Source organism: Photinus pyralis, unplaced genomic scaffold (genome assembly GCF_008802855.1).
Source record: "Photinus pyralis isolate 1611_PpyrPB1 unplaced genomic scaffold, Ppyr1.3 Ppyr1.4_LG7, whole genome shotgun sequence".
NCBI classification, from domain to species: domain Eukaryota; kingdom Metazoa; phylum Arthropoda; class Insecta; order Coleoptera; family Lampyridae; genus Photinus; species Photinus pyralis.
In genome coordinates this window covers 39379132-39405528 of record NW_022170738.1, presented here as the reverse complement: position 1 = coordinate 39405528, position 26397 = coordinate 39379132, and the positions used below count along the sequence as shown (strand labels likewise).

The 26397-nt window shown below is 37.3% G+C and overlaps 1 protein-coding gene across 1 annotated transcript in view; it reads right to left on the bottom strand.

The window, feature by feature from the left end:
* The window catches only part of LOC116176030, a 37935-nt gene extending 13643 nt beyond the window's left edge, over window positions 1–24292 (bottom strand). The window contains exon 1 of the mRNA XM_031494465.1: window positions 24044–24292. The gene's annotated coding sequence lies outside the window, so the exon portion shown is untranslated. The remainder of the gene's footprint in view (window positions 1–24043) is intronic.
* Window positions 24293–26397: the final 2105 nt, after the last annotated feature.

Sequence of the window (26397 nt, the reverse complement as noted above, 5' to 3'; positions counted from 1 at the left end):
TAAAAAAGTGACTAAGCCGACTTACTCAGAAATGAATAATAGTTTATAATACTTACCTACCGACTAATTATCATACATGAATAACAATCGATTAAAATTGTTACACGACCGATTAAAGTGTGTGCGTGCCTTTCGCTTTTCTGTTCATTGAAAGTCCTCTACGCGATTTTTGTTTAAAGTTATGCAGGATGCAGGTGTTTTATGAATTGAGGCTTTTGTAATTGAATTCCTGGAGTACCTACACCTACATCCTCTCACCCTTTTGTGAGAAAATTCTACAGACCCGACCTAAGCACTCTTTTAATGAACATTAATTGCGTTATCTTTGAAAGTTTACAAAATGTCGGTCTCATTACGTTGTTTTTTAATACAACTTCTTGGGAACGTGATTCCAGAATGCCTTATCGAATTAGAGAAGAAAGTTTGCGCGTTTCATTATATGGAAATTCTTCTCTTTTTGTTAATTTCAATATACCTAACGGTCGTTATGTTCTAATTCCTAATCTAAGTGTGTTGTTGGTCAGCCAAGGAATTCAATAAACATAACTTAATAAAAACAGAATTGCTAAAATTACTGATATTATATCACCATTGCACGTCCGTTTCCATGCACCAATAACCATATAAAGGTTATTACGGAAATTTCACGCCTGCCTTCAAGACATGAGAGTACGTTAATTGCCTAGAATGAATTTTATCATTTTAAGTAATGGAAGCCATTGAACTTTGTTTCGACCATGTTACGATTGTCATTGTGAATATAATTACTCATGTTACGACTGACATGGACTACTAACACCAGCAGGTTATGTTGAAGCATTACTGCTATACTAACCCAATTTGAGCAATATAAATCAACCGATAAGAAAACCGACTTTATTGCCCTGATAAAAAAACTATGGATTTTTCCCAAATGAGATGACGGGCACACCTTCCACGTGATGAGACTTCAAAGGATAATACGTTACTTTTTATTCAAAAACCAAGCGTAACTAAATGTAATTGGTCGAGATGACGTAAGTTGTTCGTAATTGTTTGTCCTTTATATTACTCATTTCTTTAAAAATACGTTTCAAGTATACCCGCGTAATTATAAGGCTCGAGCAAGAAGGCCAGAACTCATCATCTCGCCTCATTGTTCTATACGCATACAAGTTTTGGAATTAAATGTAAGGTGGTCGACACGTGTATGATCGTTCCATTTCGAAATAGCTTGGTAAATCTAAAGGGAGTGTAAGTAAATATTTGCCAGTCGTCGAGGTATCGCATTCAATTTTCTTAAGAAATTAATTTACAGTAACTGGCAATACAAAATAACTGACTTCCAGCTTCCATAAATTAACTTTTTCACTAGTTTAAACTAGCGGTTATAAATAAACGCTGGATCATTGTTGCTCGGTTGAAGCCGTACAATAAAATTAATAAATAATGAATACAATAAAGATTTCAGATCTAGGTATTTTAAGCCATAGCTACTTTATTGATAGTTCGGTCAAAATAGACGTAAAAATACTGATCAAATAACAAAAACTCCGACAGAGCTGCATTTTGGTAGTGACCTTGGATACACAGTAGAAATAAGGTGCCAAAAGTCACCATAGATCCCATGTGTGCTAAGTTATTCAAGGTCAAAGGTCAAAATTTTCGGTTTTTTGGATTTTTCTCGACAACTTAAGTGTTATCAAACGTATAGCTTAGACAAAAACTGTAGATCAAATGATCTACAAAAGTCGTTCTTATATTTTTTATTATTTTTATTTTTTATTTATATTTTTTCGTTTACTATTTAGAGCCTAGAATTTGTTTTTTTTTTAATTTTTTCTAATTGTTTGGGTCTTAACTCATATCAAATTTTGTACCGACCCTTTACAACCGCTAGCTTCAGATTCTACATTTAGGATAAAATGAACGTTACAATTATATCATACAAATTTGTAATTGCTTAACCCTTGTTTAAATACATCGATTTTGTAAATTGATTTAGATTTGTGTATTTAGTTGTAAAACGTTAAACCGCGTGTTAAAATGTACGCACGTCTGGTCGTTTGCGATAAGCAGTTTTTATCGGACGAAATTTAATTAACGCACGTGTTCTTATTGCTGTTAAGAAATAATGTGTTTTGAAGAATGGCACGTTATTTTCGGCGTAAGTGGGGGCGCGATTACTTTATAGTGGAAGTGGTGTTCTCGTAAATACTGGAGGCGACGTAAAAACGAGGCTGCTGCTAGCTGTTAGTTTCCTGACGGTAAAAAGGTCGTGTGAATTTGTTTGCACTAATTTCTCGGGCAATTGGCCTTATTTGTGTAATTGAAGACGCAGTTAGTTGGATTCAAAACCAAGTGTGCAGAAGAAATTAAGTAATCTTGTAAAGCGAAGTGGTAAAAGTTTGTGTCAAGTTTTTTAAACGGTTTGTCCGTATTCAAAAAAAGTTTGTTCGTGTGTAAGTAGACAAAGCAGTTAAAAGTTCCTACCGTCCGAGCAGCCTCCGAACATTTTGTTCATCTTATTTATCAAGCCAGTAAGAGCCATTGAGTTCAGTTTAATAAAGAAAAAGTGAAGTTTCCTAAGCTGTCAGCGAGTATTTTTGTGTATTTCATAAGTGCGACTGAATATCATCGAAACCCTTTTACGACCAGATTATTTGGATTTTTAGAGAAGAAGCTTAAGTAATTTATGATTTTTTTAAATTTTTAATTATCGGCCGCCTGCGTGCGGGGTTTGATGTCCAAACAAGTTTTGTAAGCTTTTCTTTCTTGCAGGGATTTTGTTTTAATTGTGTCATGTGTTTCGGAACAAATTTGTCATTGCTAATCAACTAATTATTTGTTTATTCGAACTTTGTGCGACACGGATAGAGTTTTCATGTCACATTTTTTTCCATTGGTGTCCAAGATTTATTGAAGGTGTTCATCAAAAATTCTTTGGAATTTTCGGAAGTTGATCGAGGCCACTGAGTCTCTCAAATTAAGACGTTTTAAGTCAGTATTAGGATTTGTTTTTATAGCAGATGCCGAATGTGTATCAGGAGAATTTAAGAGAAAATTCAAGTTTCAATTTTATTTGTTATTTATTTGATTTGAGCTAGTATAATAAATTTGACCTAAGTAATGAATCGCATTACTGGATCAAACCGAATCATACTGGATTATCTTATCTCGCCAAACTGAATCACTAGATCAAACTGGGTCGTCGGTTCAAGTGGGTGATGAGGTGATGATCCAGAGGGGAAGAATAAAAAAGATACACCTGGGTTGGTGCTTGTGAAGCTAGCTTTAGATACAGGCTGGGCAGTGGTAGTGTTCTTTTTAGCGTTTTGTCCGTCCACCCGGACCCCTTCTACCGTTTTGAACTACTTCTAGGGGAATGGTCCTAGAGTCCTGAAATTTGTTGGAGTAGGTAGCCTATACCTTGAAGGTGTGCCAGACGGCCATCAAATTTCGCTGTCCAAAAAGGGGGCCCGAATTAGTTCCTGAGATGCTGTTTTGAAAGTAAAACGTGCATAGCTTTTACATACGACAACCAATTGGTCTCAAAATTTGGCATACGCATGCCTTTAGTGGTGCTAAGTTAAACTTTAGGAAATGGGGGGAATAGTCTCAACGAAAGGAATTAATTTCTACCAATCATAGCCCTCCTCCTCGACCGCTTATCGTGATCGGGTATATTCCCTTATACCTCAAGAACGGATTGTCGGAAGAGGGTACTCACAAAGGGCGATTGAGACGTCTGCAAGAAATTGATGTCAAAACAAAAGCTATTTCGGTTAAAAAATGCGCTTTATCTGCACAAGAGTTGTGCACAATGTATACTTGTTTCTTACGTTTACCAAACACAAAACATTTTCCTTAATAAATCCAAATTTGGTATAATTCTTAGAAAGCAACCATTACATAGTATTTATATAACATCGTTGCAGTGCGCAATTAGAATGAAATTACATGAGTGCGTACAGTTGGAGATGTTAGATGTTGAGTTGATGTATAATTGCATTCTTAATGACTAACCTCGTGACTAACATTAGTACTTTGTGCTCTTAAGGGTCATCTTGTATCTTCATTCAAAATTTCAGTTATAATTTATTAAACTCGCGGGTCGAGTGCCCATATTCAAGGGCAGGATCGTCACCATGGCATTACATTCAAATTTAAACATAAACACTAGGTCATGCAAACAATTATTATTTTCAAACGTGAATTACAAAACTAATAAGCACATTAATGCATTCCATTATTGGTGGTAGACTATTTTATTAGCCAGAAAATGCAGTTATTTTGATTTACACCAAGGATGTGATACATTGGATTTATTGATCAAATCGGTGGTACTTATCATGGCATTTCCCACTTCTCCACGTGCCGGATTTCCACAGAACGTCACATCCACACCCAACAACAAATGCTTCTTTATTTTCTTTGTGCTCTTAAGCGCTTTTAATTATTGAGATCGATTTGTCTGCATCTAATGTAAAAAAGGCTAGGTACGGGTTTTTTGCGTGTTAGTTACGATACACAGATACCCATTTCAAGGTTTAATGCAAAATTTTGGAATTTCGAAACCGCGCATTAATTTCATTGTCTATAAATTACGTTTTACGAGCTCTGATGTTTTCTGTTTATGCAAGACTTGTGTTGGAAGTGTAATAATTTTTTTTTACCTTACTTTAGAAACGTACCACAACACAACTGTGTTCTTAAGAAGTCCCGTATAAAGTAATTTAATTACTTCATGCGCGGTATGTGAAAGAAAATTAGAATGTAAACTATACGGTACCCCGGAGATGGATCAATTGTACTCGGGTACTCTCCTAATTAAATCTTTTGCAACAACTCAGATTTAAAAAAAACGCGGAAAACAAAATCCATTTCGAAATTTGGTATTAAAGGTAACAGTTCTCGATCATTAAGTCGCATTATTGAAACGTCGGATACGCATGGCATCTTGTGCATGGCGCTCGGTAAAAAAACAATTACAGCTTCTTTAACAAATTAATTGAAATAATCGGAAGGCCGACCTCCCAGGTTCAAGGTGGTCGATTTAATACGTAATTATAGCGCAGATGATCGAATTAACTATCCGGATCCGCAATTGTTACAGCTACATAACAAGATACCAAGAATCGCATACGATTTTCAGTAGGGGAATTGTTTGCCACTCGGATCGAATTCGGAAACCAGACTTTTGATCCGGCTCATATGCAATATCACTGATCATTGAACTCGAAGAAATCGATTGACGAAGATTTGACATCTTAGACGGGGAACAGACAGACGGACAAAACCATCACATAAGGATTGTTTCGAAAAATTCCCCTAAAAAATACCCATCGGTACTGTATGAATAAACAGATAGAAATGGAGTCATTCACGCAGTGCGTTTTGAGGATTTGTTACCACCTTAGCTTTCCATGACATTGTACCACCTCTCTTTTCAGTAGAACAGATCTTTGACCCCATTGGACTTCTTGATTTGGGGTTATTTGAAGTCTGAACTGTATGGCGGTAAAAAAAACAATATTCAAGATAAAAATGGGCATTATCGCATCGATCGCCTCCAAAGTCATGGGGAACATTTGAATATTATTGTGGTCCACACCTAATTGCCATCAACCAAATAAACAAATAAAGCCGCCAGCCGGCCCGTGTGGCGCAGTTCATTTGAAACTATACTGTGGTTCTAAGGGTCCCTGGTTCGAATCCAGATTCGGGTATGGATATTTGTAAATGTATAGTGGGTTGGGTTGGTAGAGCAGCCTCAGCCCACTCAAAAGTAAAGTCAAAAATAAATAAAAATAAAATATTTGCAAATCGGACGTGAACTTACCTTTTTATTCAAATTTTTCGTGTATACAGTTCGTTTTTGACACTATACCAAAGACCAGTTAAGCTCTAAGTATATTAATCTTATGGCGAGTCTTATGCTTATGTGTAAACAAGAGTTATATCCTCATTAAAAATATTAATGTATTACGATAGGGAGTTCATGCACCTCTTATTTTTTTACACCGTGGTATAAACACTTACAGATAAAATAGGAACTGGACACTTTGCACAAAGGCACGAAAGCTAAACATGCAGAAACGAAGCTTTCCAAGATAAGCATCTGGTGTAGCATACGCTGTTATTTACTGATTAGAAATGCGACCAAATGAGACTTCCAGGAGCCAAGATCTCATCCCTCACACCAACCGGCGGAAAGGCCCTCTTCTACTAGGAAGATGCTCGATTTTTACGTTTGCGCATTCGAACTGAATGCCATGAGACACCTTTAACAACCTTGCAAGCTTTACAAAGGAAGAGACTAATGCACCCCCAAAAAAAGATGACAAAATTAAACTGCCGTAGGTATACGTAAGGGTTGCTCTTGCGCAACCATAGTTTTTTCGAGATGATCGCACGTTCAGAGTATCCCAATTTCATAAATTAGTCCAACTCGTATTTGTAATAACTTCTATTTCTGGTGTTACTCTGATATTTTAATAAATAAGTGAAATATCTTTAAAAAACCTACTGATCCATTTTTTAAATTACTCGATTATAGGCACTGTTTGGTTAAACTATAAAAAAATCTCCACAAGTAAAAAAGTGAATATTACGCACTTGCGCATGCGTCAAAATTTTTATTGCATCAGGTGCCAAACAGAGAAAGTGGCTGCATTGGAAAAACCAAGAACGTGAAAAAACCTGTACAACAAATGAAAACAATGTTTGATAGTTCTTAAATGCATAGAGGACCCAGCAAATTTCAAGAAATTCTGACTAGTTTTGTTGTACGATCAAAAATTGCAGGAATTGTTTTGGAGCTTGCGGAAAATAATTTAAATATGAATCTCCACTTTTACGTTGAAAAACAGCCAGATACCAATTTTCATCGAGGTTTAAACCAGTTCCGTTGAGGCGACCCAAATCTTGTGGTATAGGAATTTTGCATTTTTGCAAAATCGTAAAGGGCGTACCCAAAAATGTAGACAAAGCTGTTGTCTCTAATTTAAGGGTATCTTTATATTGGAGCTGTAATAAACGATAAGAGTGACGATACTAGCGATCCTGCTATTTTCTTTCCCTTTTATCGTGTGTTATATCGTCATGGATATTGACAGCTTAATTAGTGAAATATTTGTTAGATCCCTCTTCTGGTACCAAAAATTGTATGTAGAGATGATGGCATTCTCCAAACATGTACATTTGTTACCTTGGCTATTTATAGGGTGTGCCTTTTTGTCCAGAGGAAATTCCTTAAACAAAATGGGCAAAAAGGCATGTTAGTCCGTCTGTTCGTCGTCAAGCTCAAAGACAACATTACAGAAATTAATTTTGCACTATCGCTGCTTCATCATTTATCGCAGCTCCAAACGTACCCTTGGTGTTATGGTTTTGGAGAACAATTTTAAATAAAATGAAATTTTTGGGAGCATAGCTACGAATAGCAACAATTTGTACATTGGTTTGTTTAGAAAAAACGCTTGTTTGATCATCAAATATTTTATTGTTAGCACAGTAAAAAAAGGCAAACAATTCAAAAGTTTTTACGTAAATCAGGTTCTTCCAGATTTAAATCCTAGCTTAAGCTAGATACTTGCAAGTCCAAAAATTTACTTCTTGACGTTGACAAAATTATTGATGAAATAGCGATTTTGACACCTTTTGGTTCAAAAGAGTGTGGTTATAGATCCATTTGTTTCAGTTCTTGGCCATCAAGCTAAAGAAGTTTTTTTAACCGAACGAGTTGCCGACCGAAATCAGTCCATAAACAACAAAGTGTAGCAGTTGCACAACACTCGACCCTACAATAACGATAGACAGACAATTTTGATTACAGAGTGGTGAGATAAGGGGCCTCATGAGCAGAACGTAACCTCGCTCGGCAGGGGCTTATGCTCGAGAACATTATCTAAATCCAGAGGTAGTACGTATGAAACACGTTTATAAGGTATCTCAGTAACTGTTAGTACAGGGTGAGTCAACGATTGCGCGGAGTAGCTTAATGCCTTGATGATATTTTTCGATAGAGTGCTTTTGTATTGAAAATTATACAGGGTGCGCGCATGAAGTAGGGCGCCCAAATCGTACATTTTTTTTAAATAGAACCCCCTGTATTTGAATGCATTTTTGAATTCTACGTGTAATTGTACGTCTTTTTTATTATATGGTTAATATCCGAAAAACAAGTAGTTTTAAAGATAATTCGATTTGTAAGAAAAATTGAGAATTTGCAAGCGTCACTATATTGTGAAAATTATTACTTAAATTTTGATTCCAGGTTTTATATCTTTTATCCTGGGTTAAGTAAAAGTCTATGAAACATTAAAAAAATAGCTTACAGGGTGTTTTTTTGGTGGGTCCAAAGTTGCAAATCTTCATATTAAAAAAATCTCACTTTTTTTAATGGAACGCCCTGTATATTTTTCTGTCATCTTTTAGCTCTCTCAAAAACCTTCAACTTTTGATATGTCCTATACCTATCTCTGATGTTTTTCAAAATATCTTGGTTTTCCTGGTTTTTATATTCTAATCTTAAATCAGTTATACAGGGTGACAATTTGAAAACTTACCACCCCCCATATCTTAGTAAATAAACGAGATATTAAAAAAAATCAAAATCCGTTTCGGTAATTCGGAGGGGGAATCACAATGACATAGTTGGCGACGCACCCCCTCACACCCCCTGCGCCCCAGCCACCCCAACTTTTAAATCTTAAATAGTGACCCCCCATGTGTGATACGTCGTTGGAAAGCTCTGAAAAAATGCTTTCCAACCATACCAAATAGCATTACATTTAGGTTAGTAATTGTCGTGCAAATCAAAAAATAAACATGGAAAATCGTATTTAACTTGAACTTCCAAAGCCGACTCGACAGCAACTCATTTTTGATCGCCAGTTATAATCTATTCTCAAACTCTTGTCGAACCTTTCCTATGTTGGTTTTGCAATATTTCGACATTCTTGAATTATTCTCTGTCTTAGTTCGTCTAATGTTCGCCGGTTGCGTTTTAAATACGACAGATTTCAAATGTATCATATTAGTTTATTTTTTGATTTGCACGATAATTACTAACCTAAATGTAATGCTATTTGGTATGGCTGGAAAGCATTTTTTCAGAGCTTTCCAACGACGTATCACACATGGGGGGTCACTATTTAAGATTTAAAAGTTGGGGTGGCTGGGGCGCAGGGGGTTGGAGGGGGTGCGTCGCCAACTATGTCATTGTGATTCCCCCTCCGAATTAGCGAAACGGATTTTGATTTTTTTAAATATCTCGTTTATTTACTAAGATATGGGGGGTGGTAAGTTTTCAAATTGTCACCCTGTATGTATTTTACATAATAACGAGGTGGCCATGCAAAAAAAGGCAATTTTTATCTATCTCGTCCAAAACGAAAATCATATCGATTAATTTATTTTTCAAATAATAAAATGTCCAAAAAGTGGGGGTTCTATTTAAAAAAATGTACCATTTGGGCGTCCTACGTTGTGGACGCACCCTGTATAATTCCAAATATTTTTAAAATGTGGAGAATATTCAACCATATAATACAAAAACACTATCGAAAAATCTTATCTTCAAGGCATTAAATTACTCCGCGTATTGGTTGACTCACCCTGTACATACTATCAAAAAAGTAATATAGGCGTCATGTGCTCTTCTTGGACCAAACACTTAAAACGGTACAATCAAAATTTGAAAATATTCACTCGCTTTCTAAAAATATTCCATAGGTATAAAACTCTTTCAAAATTATATTATTAAAAAAATTCAATAGTGCTTCAAAAGATTTAACAAAATAAGGTTCTTTCCTGGCCACATATGCGATCACAAATGAGTTGCTGTTGAGCCACCTTTGGTCTTTGGATTTCTTGTTTACATGGGAAATGGTACTTAACTTGAACTTCCAAAGGCGACTCGACCGCCACTCATTTTTGATCACCCGCTACTTATTTTGAAAACGGCAGATTATTAAATAATGCTTTTTTGCCATATTTGTTGTGCATATATATGAGCATTTTTTACGTGTCCCTAGTGATATCTGTACTAACCGCAGCAAATTTTGTTTCTTAGATTGCTTATGTATCAATGATTGAATCCTTTAGTACAAGAATTAATGAAAATGATCAGCAAATTGAAAGAACTTAAAAGAACATTGAAATATGTACTTATTAGTATCTTTAGGTAATACTATGCGATATGCGATAAAAAATGAGTTACTGTTGAGTCACCTTTGGAATTTTTGTTTACATAGGAAATTATACATAACTTGAACTTCCAAAGGCGACTCGACAGTAACTCATTTTTTATCAGCTATATATCTTTCAGATTAAATTTGTCTGTTCTTTGTCTCGATGTTTGTAGTCGAATTTCGAGTAAATGTGACAAAATATAATAAATGCAAATGTAGAGTTCAAGATTTCCCAAGCGATTAACCCTCGTTAGCCGCCTATTATTATCCCCGGGATAAACCCCAGATACACAACGTTTGAAGCTGAATGAACTGGACGCCAAACATTGTCTGGTGGTACCGGGAATCGAACCCGAGCGTCTCAGTTTATAGTCTAGTACCCCAACAAAAAAAACATCGCCATACTTGCGTATTTCATCAGTAAGCTGTCATGGCCGGTAACCTTTAAACCAGCCATGCAGGAATAAATCAATAATAGAAATATGCCTGATCTGTACCTTTAAATATTACCACTTCTTTCGAGACACCCCATCTAAAGTTAAGTATTTCAAGTGAGAGTAACGTGTTGTTCATTAAACCTTTATTTAGAAGGTTTAGCCAGTGAGACTTTTGAATATAGGATTCCCAATTCTACATTCAAAGGCGTTAAGCGTTACATAACTGTAACGGTTCATAAAGTAAATTGAATGGTTGATGAATGGGTATTTTACAAATTTGACTAATTGCATAAAGAAGCCGCCAGTTTATTATGAATGAGGGTTTCCATTTTATTGAACGTGTTAGACATCCGATCTTCTAGGTATTGTGTTCAAGATTGAAATGCATCAAGCAAGAAGATTTGTGAGAAGGTAAGCTGACATCGATCGTCAATGGGGGAAAGATGTAGATTAATCCATTAACAAAGCGAGGGAATTGGCATATTTAGAAATTCGTCCTTCGCAAATGGTATTTCTTCCACTTCACTAGTTACATAAATTTCAATGCGCCATTATACTATCGCTCTTGACCATGAACCATTTGAATTGAATTTCTTAAGTTTCTTTTCAATTATCACGTCCACTACTAACACACAAAAACAACCTTTTGACTTTTACATCACATATTGATAAATTACAAATTACGACACGGTTTCCTGGAAAGTTTCGCTTAAAATAGTTTTGCGCAATTAATTACAAATTTGTCAATTAATTGCGGCGCGAACCAACCTGCATCCCTGCTGAAATAAGGAGAGAAATCTCATGAATAATTTACACTGAAAATTCCTCAACAGTTATGGACACGTAACAACGAAGGAATTTCTTGAATAGAATCCATCAAAATCACAGGTAACCGGCTTGTTTTTACAACCCCGAAGACCAGACGAGAAGGTATTTAACACTGGCCGAAAGTGTCTTCACGCATCCTGCAGGATAATGACGTGGAGAAGAATTAAAATCTCTACCTCTACAAGAACTGCAGAACAACATTTATGGTGGATTCCTCGAGGCGTAACAGGTTTGAAACGGTCAGCGACCTGCTTGATGGTAGGTATTTTGCAGACCAAATGTCCCATCATCTTCAATTATAAATACGCGAAAATGCTAATCTAATTTGATTTCGGAAATAATACGATTCATTTAAAAGCAGTTATACAAGCGGTTGCTATAATTGATTTTCCATTTCGTATAGGTACCTATACTACATCCGTAACCAACGGTTTTTTACTATTATTTAATTGGCCAGATATAAATAGCGAAGGAAGAGTTAAAAGTGAATGTATTGCCGTTACTTTGTTTTTTCTTAATTAAAAAAGTTTCTTCCTTCACATTCACTGTTTTATTCTTCTAATTTGAGTTGGTCATTGTTTAGTTAGCTGTATTTGATTACTTACTAGGTATTTGTTAGTTACCGGTATTTCGCTATTGCGAATTTAAAACAAGCCATACAAATGGGAAATATCCAAGGGAACTGTAACTCTTTTCCATTTTTAGCGCATTTTTGCAAATTTATTTGTAAAAATGATCAAAGTCCTCGTGTGAGATCGAAGGGACTTCAGCGCATTTTTGTGTGGCAGATCAGTGTTTTATTAGCCAATATTGACTCCACCATCAATAAGATCTTGCCGAAAGCTACCACGTTCACTTTGTCGGTACCATTTTCTCACTTACCGTGCACTCGCAATTCGCGTTTGAAGTTTTGACTCCACCATCAGTAAAATCCTTTGGGGGTTACCATATTCCCTTTGTCGACACCCACTTCTGATCACCCGCAACAATTCGGATTTGAAGTTTCGACTCCACCATCAGTAAGATCTCGTCGGGGGTTACCACATTCCCTTTGTCGATACACAGTTCCGACGTCCCGTTCATTCGTAATTCACATTTTGGTAGATTTCGCTAAAATCCCGGCATAAAATCGTATTCAACTTTTGGGTACTTCACATAGCTCGACCTTCTATTAGTGACACGAGAAAGAGAGACCGCGATTCGCGCTGTAAGAAACTTTTGGGCGCCCAAAGTCGTCTACCCCTCGAAGCGCGCCGCGCAAAAGGTGGTTTATGTCGCCCCTAGGAAAAAAAAACAAAATTCCGCGACGCAGGAGTTGTGCGCGTTGACAAGATCTTCCCGACGACACCAATTTGAAAACAATCGGAGAAAAACTGTAGAAGAAGATAGATAAAAACTGAAAAATCTCCAGGTTAGTATAATACGCTCGGGGATGGCGTCCAGATGTCGTCGACTCCAAATCTTGTAGCCCCATCCCTAACGTTCTTAATTACACGGCCCCGATAGTTACATGTACACTCCTTGTCTTTTTACAAGCGTTTTTCTACGGGCGCGCATTTACTGCCAGCCAGCCAGCCAGCCAGCCAGCCAGCCAGCCAGCCAGCCAGTGAGATTAAAAGCTACTTTTTACAAAAAAAATTTTTTGCAAAAATGCGCTAAAAAGTAGCTTTTAATCTCACTTTGGCTGGCTGGCTGGCTGGCTGGCTGGCTGGCAGCAAATGTGGGCGCGTAGAAGAACTCTTGTAGAAAGGCAACGGGTGTACGTGTATCTACAAGGCCGTGTAATTTGTAAACCTTGGGGACATGGCTACATGATGTGGGGTTGGCGACATCTGGGCGTCGTCCTCGAGCGTAGTATACTAACGTGAAGGTTTTTCAGTTTTTTCCTATCTTCTACTACAGTTTTGGTCCGATTCTTTTCAAATTGGTGTCGTCGGAAAGATGTTGTAAACGCGCACAACTCCTGCGTGGCGGAATTTTGTTTTTTGGCCTAGGGAAGAAATTAACGACCTTTTGCAAGGCGCGCGCGCGCGTCTTCGAGAGGTAGTCAACTTCGGGCACCTTTTACCTTCCGTTGCGAATTCTGTCACGCGTTTTAACGTTTCGTAAATCTCGAATGGCTGTCTCTCTTTCTCGTGTCGTCAAAAGAAACTCGAGCAATGAGAAGTGCCCCCCAAAAATTAAGTGCTATCTTGTGGAAGGTTTTTAGCGAGATCCACCAAAATGTGGTATAAGTATGCACCGAAAAAGGAAATGTGGTAGCCTCCGACAAGATCTAACTGATGGTGGAGAAAAATCTTTAAACGCGAATTGCGGGTGAAGGGGACGTCGGAACTGGGTACCGTCAAAGGGAATGTGGTATCCTTCGACAAGATCTTTTATTTATGGTTGAGTCAAAAGTGGCTAATATAATACTGATCTGCCACACAAAAATGCGCTGAAGTCCCTTCGATCTCACACGAGGACTTTGATAATTTTTTTTTCCGAGAGTCTATATTTCTTGAAGATTACATTCGAACTTCGTACTGGAAGTAGCAACCACATTAAATTTTAAAGAGGCGTCCTTCAAACAAAATGGCATTACAAAAATCTGTGGTATTACAGATCAAAGGAGATAATCTTTTCCCATTCGCCACCAAAATAACAGCTTGGTAGGTACCTTGAAAACAGGCAGGGTGTTCCAAATTGCTTATTTTCGATGTTTTTCAGCGATATTTTGAAAACTAAAACAGAGTAAGTAATGCGGTTTGCCCTTCACGTAATTACTTTTCAAGGCTACATAGACCGAGGATGTCAATTTTAACGTATGACTTGCGCGAGCGTGGCAACAGCGCACAAGTCCAAAAATGCAATAAAAAATTTTTGCTTTATAACTCAGTTATTTGGGGGAATATCAAAAAAGTATAAAGAATAAAAGTTATGTAAAAATAGTCTCTCAGTAAGAGGGTATTTTTCATAGCCTGCTTAGTTTGTAACACTACCAAAGTCTGTTTTTTGCATATTTTTTTGCGCCAATAAATTCCTTATTTTTTAATTGATTTCGTGTGTCCAAGCGTATATTTCTTTTATTATTGGAGATAAAGTGTAAGAAGCAAACCTACTCTACTTTCAATTTCTACATATTCAAAAAAGCAAGTGAAGATATAAAACCAAAAGAGCACCAGAAAACAAATTATTTTTTTAAATAGAACGGTTACTTTTTTCCTCGCATTTTTTTATCATTTGTGTAATTATTATTTTGTTACATTGTGGTTTTTAAAAACATTATTGCAACTTTAATATCTGGTAATTATAACATTTTTGAATCATTGTAATGAAAATTTCAAGCTCTTTAAGAAAATTACCGAAAAAAGAAACCGTTGTATTAATAGTATGTTATTCTTATTTATATAACAAGAGCGCGAAGTTCAATTTCGCGCATTGAGACTGAAGGTATTTTGACGAGGCGAAGCCGAGTTAAAATATCAATGAAATGCGCGAAATAACTTCGCGCTAGCGTTATATACAATCTTTTTTCTACAACTGAATCGATTGTTAATCAAATTTGCTGTTTAAGTTCAATTATGTCATGTGTGCGAAATACTTTTTTTCATTGTTGACGGTTTCGCGCACGTTGTCAAGAGCAACCTTACTTATTTAACCGTTTAAAAATCTAGTACATACTTCGTGTTTCGAAATTCGTCAGAAAATGACAGGTTTTTTTGACATTGTAGAAAAAAAAATTGGTTTTCTAATAACTCTTTTATACTACACTATCTCCAATAATAAAAGACACGGACACGCAAAATCAATCACACTGTATAGTTATCGGTATGTTTGATAAGAAAAAATTGAAATAAATAGGGAAAACCGATGGGTCCGGACGGGGAAAACTCTTAAAAAATGCGCTATAAATCGAAAAAATCAGAAAATTGAAAAATGTCATTCAGAAAAACTTGTTACAAAATTTGTTTGGCATTTAGAACCCGAGTTTTCATAAAAGTACAGCTCATATACGAGTTATCATACCAACCTCGCTTCAGGGTGCGCTGCCTTATAGTAGAAATCATTATTGGGGTCAACAGAAAAAATAAAAATGGCCAAATGGTCACCACTTTTGTAAGAATGAAACGAAACGAAACAATTACCAGAGAATGATTTGGCACCCAATTGCTACTCCAATAAAATCAAAATTTGCAAGTATTTGATTAAATCGCGCAGTTTACCTTGATAGAGGACAGAAAAACAGCGGTTTTGGGTAGTCACTAGTCGCAAAAAAAATACGGTTTCTGCCTCGTTTTCTGCTTAGATTTCCACGAGGATTTCCAGCTATCACACCACTCACCACTGATACCTTCTCTAGACTCATACCTTCGTTTCGCGCCGTGTTTATATAAAAACACGGAGGAAAATGTTACGATAAGATTATAAATAAACTAAGATATTATTGTAATCGGCCGCTGGAAGTTATTTATAAATATCTTGATCGGTGATATAATGATTAGACTACAATCCAGGTTTCCTTGAAGCGAGCCTTGAAGTCGAGCTTGAAGTTTGGAACTTTTCAGAAATACAAATTCAAAAATCCTTACAGTTTATGCACTCGGGTTAACACTTCAAACGAGCTTTGAGGGCAGTGCGACAGTGTTAGTGACAGAGCCGTGTGTTTTACCGTTAACGTTTATTCGCTAAGACAATGTCCCATATGAATAAAAGGAAGTAAATGCTTATACTTGCAAAATTCAAAGTAAATACTCGTAAGTGCTCCTTCACACTGGGTGACTTAGCAGCGCTGCTGAGCAGCAGGACAGGATGCAGTGCAGCGCTGCTAAACCATGCTAAACAGACCAGTAAGAAGGGGCAGTTACGAGTATTTACTTTGAATTTTGCAAGTATAAGCATTTGCTTACTTTTATTCATACGGGCCATTGTGTTCATGACCTGCCTCATTGCTCCCAACGTATTGTTGCCTATCTTGATAGAACAATATCGGCCTCCCGATTACTTTGCAGCTCATGTGAACCGGGTCTAACATGTGCCAATTGTATATCTCCATTTTTTTAGAAATTGTGCTCATGTGTAGTGTAGTGTAGATCCGACCCAAAAAATGCAACACCCTGTATATCTTAACGTCAGTATTTTGCATTTTTTTATTTACACTCCAAGATAAGGATGTCTATCATGGGAATCTCTCAATCAAACCATAGAAGATATACGACGATGGTCCAATTAGAAAAAAGTTGCGCAATTATTATTATACTGTAAAGAAGACCGGACTTTTCCAATTTCTTCAAAGGATATGCTGGACAAACCGAAGTTTGTCGATTTTGTTTGGTATTTGAACAGATACAGAAAAATAATAAACACTTTCTCATTGCCTACTTCTGAAGTACCCAGTGCAACTACTACGATGAGTTCGTTATACCCTTGGATGCGGGCACACGCGATGAATACGCCTACAAATAATTGCTAGGATTAGCATATAATATTTTGTTCATGTTATCTTGCTAACAAACCGAACAACGGCCAATCTACGCAATACTTAAACAAATACTATACATTCCCGATCCATATATGATTACAGAACAGTAAAATATGTGTTCCATACAAGGCGATATACAAGGTATCTAATTTTGGTATCGGCGTATAAAACTACTACAGCAACAGAACCCAACTCCACCACAATAAAGCAAAAGTTAAAAATTCAAGATTTCCATGAAGGATTAATTTTGGCCAGGTTCACAAAATTCGAGGCTCAAGTCCGAGTCTCAAATCACGCAGATACTCATTTGACGCTCATTTGACGTTAAATTAGCACCCATACAGCAAAACTTCGTTTTCTTATTCCCTTCGAAATTTTGTTGTTGTGGCTAATTTACTTTCAAAGATCACTTAGAGCATGGCCATTGTTATTCTTATTATGAAAGCAAAATTTTTAGATCTTAAGTTTTGGAACGACAAAAAGTGTTATACCAACTGAAGTTTTTAAAGAAGGTGGATTCCGAACATAGGTATTAACAATTGTGGATCTTCAAATAAAACAGTTTTAAAAATTTGGTTCTCAATTTTTCTGACCTTTTCATAATGTGAGAACATCATGATTTAGCACTCTTTCAAATTGCAAACTACTTTTTTTATAAATCTATTTTAACATTCTTTCGAAACGAATGAACAAAACCGTGGAATTTTGAAAATGAGCCATACAATTTTAGGGTATTTTAGAAAGAAAGAGCTTCACCTTCAAGGTTAATTTGCCCCAATGTTAAGCGACAATGTTTGGTTTGCATCGAGTCGTCCTTTACTACTATATTAGCGAAAGGGTCAGCTCAGGGCAGAAATTCTGCAAGAAATTTATTACGATGTAAATTGCAATTGAACGTAATTGCAAATCCGGTGCGCCTTTCCCGTTTAAGCTTTCAAATTTTTAATTAATCCATTAGCCCTCGTAAGCGCTTAATTAACAACATTTGTAATTAAATTAAAATTTCTAGTTGTGGTCACATTCGAGTTGGAAAAATCGCGATAATTGCGAAATGGAACGTATGCAAGTTACGTAATCAAAAAAACCAAGTCGTAAAAGTGCTTGTAGTGTAAAAATTTCTTGCATGATAAATGTTCAGTACCAAAACATGGTTTGCAAGCGCTGAAATATTTAAAAACAATAGTTATATAATTTTGTCACGCAATTCATTTGAAAATAGAGCGCAATTCTAATCCATGTCACATACAATAACAAAAAAAGTGCTGCCTGTGAAGTAAGGAAAAAGTGCTGTTCTCCCTTTGAATGGCTAACGTGGCAAAAAAAGTCGGTACACCGATAATTGATAGTTGCCCAACAACGTCAACAAGAAATTAATTGCGTACGTACTTTATTCAATTTCGTTTTCACGTGGTTTTTCAGTGCCTTTCAATATAAAAATGTTGCAAACTTGCGGTTTGCTGTTTTATTTGTCCTTTCTCACAAACTTGAAGTTCCATACCTTATATGGGTCTAGGACACTTCGCCGAATGCCCACAACGCCGACACGATTTTTTGAAGGTCCATATCGCCGACTAGGGACACTACGCCGACGGACACTACGCCGATCGTGCCCACATTGCCGAAACGTGTGCAAGGGACACTAAGCCGAACGTGACCACAACGCCGACTGTTCGAAAATCCAGGCCCCTCATACTCTGTCCAGTGTATGAGTTTGCATTTTAAAAAGTTTAAAAAACATGTTCACACTCCGTCCAGTTGATTAAGAATTTTCGTATGAGTCTGTAGTTCGAAAAAAGTTAAAAAAAATATTCTGAACCTACAATAACCTAACGTCAAAAGCTACTTGGTGTTGCACACCGTCCAGCTTGATTAAGAAGTGTTGTATGAGTCGACGTTATGGTCACGTTCGGCTTAGTGTCCCTTGTTCACTTGTCGGCGATGTGGGCACGGTCGGCGTAGTGTCCGTCGGCGAAGTGGGCATGGTCGGCGTTGTGTCCCTTGCACACTTGTCGACGATGTGGGCACGGTCGGCGTAGTGTCCCTAGTCGGCGATATGGACCTTCAAAAAATCGTGTCGGCGTTGTGGGCATTCGGCGAAATGTCCCGGCCTCCCTTATATCGGGCATGGGCAAACTTTTTTTCCAAGGGGCCACAATAAAATTTTTCACATGCGCGGGCCACAGTTGAAAATCCAAATAAAAATATGTTTAAAGAAACCAATAATTATTTCTATCTACCCCTGAAAATTGACACGATTTTGCATACAAAATTTACCAGACGTGGATAATAAATCATAAATCACCGAGTAATCCCCATATTCAGCTTGTATCCAAATTTTCATTTATGCTCTTAAGATTTGTTGTAATATATGGCTTTATAATGTTGCTTAATCCCAAAACACGTATTTATTGCCTTTATTGCCCCACCCGGTATATATCGCGACGAAAATTCTGGGAAATACCTGGCGATATCTCTGAAACAAGAGGCTTTCAAACGTCTTGGAAGCTTCGGGTCGCATCCACTAGATGCTGCACGTGTAACATAATCATATTAATTAATTAACCTCGTATCCAAATGAACAAAAAAAAAAACCCGGAAATTACTGGAATAAACTTGTCCTAAAGATGAGCACTACTCATACTCAAACTCGTACTCAAGTAACAACACAGCAGTTTTGAAAAAAAAATTCGAAAATTTCTCCAAAGCATAACCTCGTAAACACTGGCTAATCTTTATACAGTGTCATAGGTGGAACGCACCATAGGGAAACGGTAACGTATTTTTTCGCGAAGGATCCACGAGGACTTTGAATTAGCGTTCAACGTACTACTCCAATCTCTTTCTAGCTTTCTATCATCAGGCAAGCCGACAAGCGCAATAATGTACGTTGAACGCTAATTTCAAATCTCGCTTCAAATACATATCAAAGGCCGCGTGGATCCTTTGCGAAAAAATACATTATCTGTGTTTGCCTATGGTGCGTGCAACCTTGGACATACGGTATATAAAATTCTTTTGCACGTGTGTTTGTGACTGAACTCCTAAACGGATGGACGGATTTTGATGGCATATTTTAATGTGTCCCTGAATATGGTGGTTCTTGACGAGACGCTTTCGTTTGAAAAAGTAAAATTTTTGGTTTATTGTAGGTAGGTAGTTGAGTTGGGTGCCGAGATCGTTTTGAAGTATCACTTTGTTCCTCCCCACTCCCCTCCCCCAAGTCAAAATTAAATATGAAAACTCGCACGGAACAAATCGAGGAACAAATGTTTTTAATTTGCGGTTTACTGTGTACAGGTAGCTGTATTGAAATGAAGCTATCCACCTCCACGGGAAAAAATCGGCTCTGTTGGCACAATTTTGGGTTTGCAAATTTTCCGTTGCTGACCAAAAGTAGTTCTCATTTATTTATTTATTATCCCTCTCTTGTTCTGCGCCCTCGACACAGGCTTGCGCCCAATTACAGAGTGACCCGCATAATGCTTTTTAGAGACTTTAGACCAAATTAGGGGAAAAAATGCTATGTCTAGCACAGGTGCTACCCCCAAACCTGCCCAAAAGTAGAGTAGTGTAGAACAACTTAAGACCTTCTGCAGAGGCACCTCTAAAAAGCATTATGCGGGTCACTATGTAATTGGGCGCAAGCCTGTTGAGGGCCCAGAACAAGAGAGGGACAATAATAAATAAATAAAAGCTTTTCAGCTCTTCCTTTTATGTATTAAGAATATGTGTACCAAATTTGGTTCCAATCGGTCAGAAATAATAGTACAGACGGACCGACAAACTGACATCATCGAGATTTTGTTTTATTCGGACGCCTGGTGCTTCAAATCGTGTATTTCCGCAAAAAAAAGTGGGTTATTTTTACTCCAATGCAATACCTCCTTGCTAACGTGCGGATGGTACAATAGTTTTAAATTATGACTTAATAGGGCCGAGTTGGAGTTATGATGAAACATATATCCCCCATATTGTTGACTCTCGTGTTGACTTATTGCGGTGAAGTTGGGTACTACCATTGAATAAAGATTCAGATTTATTATTCAATGGCGCAGTTCAGTTGAAGCTGGACTGTGGTGCTAAGGGTCCCTGGTTCGAATCCGGGTTCGGGCATGGATATTTGTAAATGTATAATGGGTTGGGTTGGTAGAGCAGCCTTGGCTGAAACCCCGCCCGCTCAAAAATGAATAAATAAATAATTAATCTTCAACTCTCTTTTCAATTAGATCCCCACCGAGATCCCCACTACATAATTTCGTTTTCTGATTTCTCCAACTTTTCTGACACCACTTTATTTTAAATATTACCATGAGAATGCGAAGGGCTGAAGCGAGGACTGAAGTGAAGGGTCGACATCCGAATTTGGTCCATGATATGTAGATAAAATGAGCATACATTGCATAACCGCTGCCGTACATAATAACGGCGTGTAGTTCTTGCACACATTCATTGGCCGTCCATTATAGGTATGAAATTATAATGTATCTCAAATCTCATTCATTCCCTTCTAAAGTCGGCTTGGATTGTGTAAAAGCGATCGCCAAATGATCAAGAAGTGAAAAGAAAGAAAAGACAAAAATTAATTTTTGTGTATTTTGTATACTATATGTATTTTCTTTACATTATGTATTGTGCCTTTTTGTACATGTATTTAATAGTAGATGTTCCTTTTAAATCTAAGTGTATAGCGTATAATTTTTTTGGTCCCAGGAAACGTTAGCTTTTGTCCGTTGAACGTACATCGGACGTTCATATCTATAATTCGCAACCCTAAGTGGTGCATTACGGATGGTACCTTGTACAGCGACTGGATGTGACTTATGGATGTTCAGTAATACTTCATTCTTGTTTCAAATGTATAATCCACTGGATGCCCATTGGAAGACTAGGAGACCAGATACGTAATGTGGACGTACAGTGGATGTTCAAATTATCCAAATAAGGACATGCAATGTATGTCCACGGTATAGATTTGTGTTACTAATTGTCTATTTACTCTATTCACAGTAGATTATTGTTGAATTGTAAAAATGCTGCGTGTAGCATAATTTTTAAATGCCCAGTTTTAAATGCGAGTTTTGGGGCGAAACTCTCAAACAAAATCTTTGACCTTAAGTTTATTTGGAAAAATGTTTGGTCCCCTCTACCACTCAATTTTGTTACATACCTCTTTCTGACAATATTTAAAACAATAATGAAAATCAGCAATGCATATGCAATTTTGAGTGTAATTTCGCACGCAGTAAGTTGAAAATAAACCCCTAGGCTGAAGCGGATCTAAAAAATGATCAAAGTCCTCGTGTGAGATCGAAGGGACTTCAGCGCATTTTTGTGTGGCAGATCAGTGTTTTATTAGCCAATATTGACTCCACCATCAATAAGATCTTGCCGAAAGCTACCACGTTCACTTTGTCGGTACCATTTTCTCACTTACCGTGCACTCGCAATTCGCGTTTGAAGTTTTGACTCCACCATCATTAAAATCCTTTGGGGGTTACCATATTCCCTTTGTCGACACCCACTTCTGATCACCCGCAACAATTCGGATGTGAAGTTTCGACTCCACCATCAGTAAGATCTCGTCGGGGGTTACCACATTCCCTTTGTCGATACACAGTTCCGACGTCCCGTTCATTCGTAATTCACATTTTGGTAGATTTCGCTAAAATCCCGGCATAAAATCGTATTCAACTTTTGGGTACTTCACATAGCTCGACCTTCTATTAGTGACACGAGAAAGAGAGACCGCGATTCGCGCTGTAAGAAACTTTTGGGCGCCCAAAGTCGTCTACCCCTCGAAGCGCGCCGCGCAAAAGGTGGTTTATGTCGCCCTAGGAAAAAAAAACAAAATTCCGCGACGCAGGAGTTGTGCGCGTTGACAAGATCTTCCCGACGACACCAATTTGAAAACAATCGGAGAAAAACTGTAGAAGAAGATAGATAAAAACTGAAAAATCTCCAGGTTAGTATAATACGCTCGGGGATGGCGTCCAGATGTCGTCGACTCCAAATCTTGTAGCCCCATCCCTAACGTTCTTAATTACACGGCCCCGATAGTTACATGTACACTCCTTGTCTTTTTACAAGCGTTTTTCTACGGGCGCGCATTTACTGCCAGCCAGCCAGCCAGCCAGCCAAAGTGAGATTAAAAGCTACTTTTTACAAAAAAAATTTTTTGCAAAAATGCGCTAAAAAGCGACAGAGCACCTCGGTGTGACCCTACGGGGTCATTGGATTTGACCCATTTTCAGTAGGCTTACTACTGAAAATGCTTTTATACCAGGCCTTTAATTTAAAAGCCAAACTTACAATTTTCAAATTCAGCTTTTTGAATCTACCTATATAACATTGGAATTTAATCTGCTCGGTTTTTGAAACCCATAAATCTTTAGAATTGCCATAGCATAGCGTAATTGTGTAAAGAATAGAATCTTTACACCTCGCTTTACACTATGGTTGTATTAAATATGGTTTGGTTTGCGAATATCCGATTTGAGAATTCCACATGAATTTGTTGGAAAGCTGTCATTGTAATTGGAGTATCAGAGTTGAGATCCGATTTCGAAAGAGGCTTGCATTCAGATCCATTTCCGCATGTAGCTACTTCGAATACTACATTTGCAACTGAAATAGGTCCAAGAATAAACCAAAACCGAGACCAAAACAAAATTTCTAATCCCCTTTTTGGTCTCTTTGGAGGTGTATTCTTTAACCCCCCCCCCTCCTGCCCGTTTAAGCTATTGTTGTATGTAGGCTGTATGGAAAAATGGTAGACGGAAATGGATTCTTATCACTTCCCATCGACGTGGGAAAACATGCAAACGCCAAGGGGTTGATTCAACCTCTGAGCTGTTACTGTTTAAGGATTTATTACTGAAACTATTTTTTGCTAAAACATAAAAAAGCGTTGGTTGTTTTTTATGTTTTCAATTCAAATTCTGAGAACGCAACTATATGAATCACCCTATACAACAAACGAAAAACAATGTAGGCAAGTACAATTTTCTACAACATTCGGGCAATACGGTTTTGGGTTTTGTATCATTTCATCATTTTCGCCAATAATACACGTATAAAATATGGATAAGTCGGACCCATGTAAGTATTACCATGGTCGGACCCAATAATCAAAGTTTACTTACTCGTAGAAGATTATCCAATTTTTAACACAAAAATCCGTGCGGAAAATGCACTGTTACAACTGAAGAGTAGTCCAATTTCAACACAAAATTTTGAGTATAAATTCACTGATCAAACGACGCGCACTTTAATTTTCAAATTTCGTTACATCACGGAAGCAAACTTACGCTCAACAGCAAATCATAGGAAATAACCGACGAGCGGGAGAATAACACAAAAACCGCATACTTGAAATGCGCGCGCTCGGTGAGCCCCACTCTCTTGCATTTTATCATATTTACTTTACATTACTCATTTGTTTGGAAAGTTCCTGGGAAGCTTATCTATATACACTGCGTAAAAAAAAATTCGTATCTTCATTATTTACTCGTCTACGCTTCCTATCAGTTGCTCGAATTTCTCGTTTATCTGACAAGCTACTTTGATTGGAATCGAAATAATCAAACATTTTATGTCCATATTAAATTTAAAGCCTCTATAACCGTTAAACGTCAAAATTGAAGTATGACCCTGTATACCCATTATTATATTTGCTCTTCGTCTGTAAAAACACGTGATTTACGGTCTTTCACTTTGATTTCTTCAAATAAAAATTTATCGTTGCTATAAACATTATTATTGAGTAAGTAAATTTAATTTGTTAGTTTGATGTGCGTTTATATTAGTAATTCGCGACTTAAGTGATGTTTATTGATCGACGGGGTTTCGAAAACGGTTTCTGTTTGCGTTATTTTTATAACCAATATAAATATGAAAGGATTACAAATATTTTGTCCCAATTAACCTTCACAAATGCAGTTGCTTTACGTCAATCATCTTACTAGATTGATGTACTGGCACAATGTCCGGTGTAAACCGCTCCCGTGAAGTTGGGCACGAGAAGTGGGCGAGTCGATGGATTTAGTTCTGCCATTTTTTGGGAAATCAGGGATATATTCACGAGAACACCAGACGAATTTTGAATAAATCTGTACTTTCTTCAAACTGCAATGCACCTCGGTCACTATACCAAAACTTATTGATTATGCTTCACTATTTCTTGAAAATCCTGTTCGGAAAGACCACGGCCAACTTCACAAGAACACCGGATCTACGAACGATTATACAAAATGCAATGCCCCTCAAGGTACTAAGCAATACTGTACATAAAGATAGAACTTGTAAAATAAATAAATTGCATCTTTGTTATTCAAACCACTTTTACAATTTTGCAAATATACATTTTTTTACACTCAATTCCGTATTTTGTGAAGATAAGCTTGGAGTTTACGCGCCGCAACAGAGGCGGAGTGGCCCATAAGCGCAGGTGGCGATTGCCCCCTGGCTAGAATATCATAATGGTAATAGCATATTGGTCTATGGTAATAGGTAAATACACTAACGTAAATTTAATTGCATGATTTATTTATATAAAATTCATAATTAATGTTGACAGGAACTAACGGTGTTACAATAAGCTATATTTATAACGGTCCTTAAATAGATTGATTTATAACAATCCAATATTTATCAATCACTCACTTTTATAACACTTAATTAATAACATGAGCGCGAATTTCAATATTTATTACTTCGACATCGAACCTTAGACTGAGACTAAACGCAATTCAATTTTCTTATATAGCAAAAAAATGCAGACTTAATGACGCCTTGATATCGTTCTAGAAAATTCGCTACACTAGGCCTTGCCAATCTCGGGTACATTTCTCTTAAACGACAAAAACGAAATTTGAACTCTAGTGCAACACCTCTGGACATCTTGACGTTCATAGCTACGCAGTGGGTTTTTAGTGCGACTTCGGTTGCCCCAACACGTACCAGAGAATAGTCCTGTTTTATGCCCTCCGGCCGAATAAAGTTAGCTAAGATAAAAATAAACAATTTCATGAACTCACTCAACTTACTGTATCTATCTTTTTTGGTATATTGAGATTGTTTTCTACCAGATAGTCAGAAGGACGTTAGGAATAATGGGGTAATGCACAAGGACGCCTCACGCCGGCCCGTGTGGCGCAGTGCAGTTAAAGCCAGACTGTGGTGCTAAAGGTCCCTGGTTCGAATCCGGGTTCGGGCATGGATATTTGTAAATGTATAGTGGGTTGGGTTGGTAGAGCGGCCTTGGAAACCCTGCCCACTCAAAAATAAAGGCAAAAAAATCTATCAGATACCCTCGTCGAGATTGTTTGATATTAGTTAATCAGTAAGATGTTGGAAGTAGTGGGGCAACGCGGCATCCCATCGCATATGCACCGATTACTTTGCGGATCATTTGCACCGGGCCTTAATAAACAATACAAATATAAGTATAACAGGTATTGCATTTAGTTTAGGGCTTTAGGGTTCCGTTCATGGTATA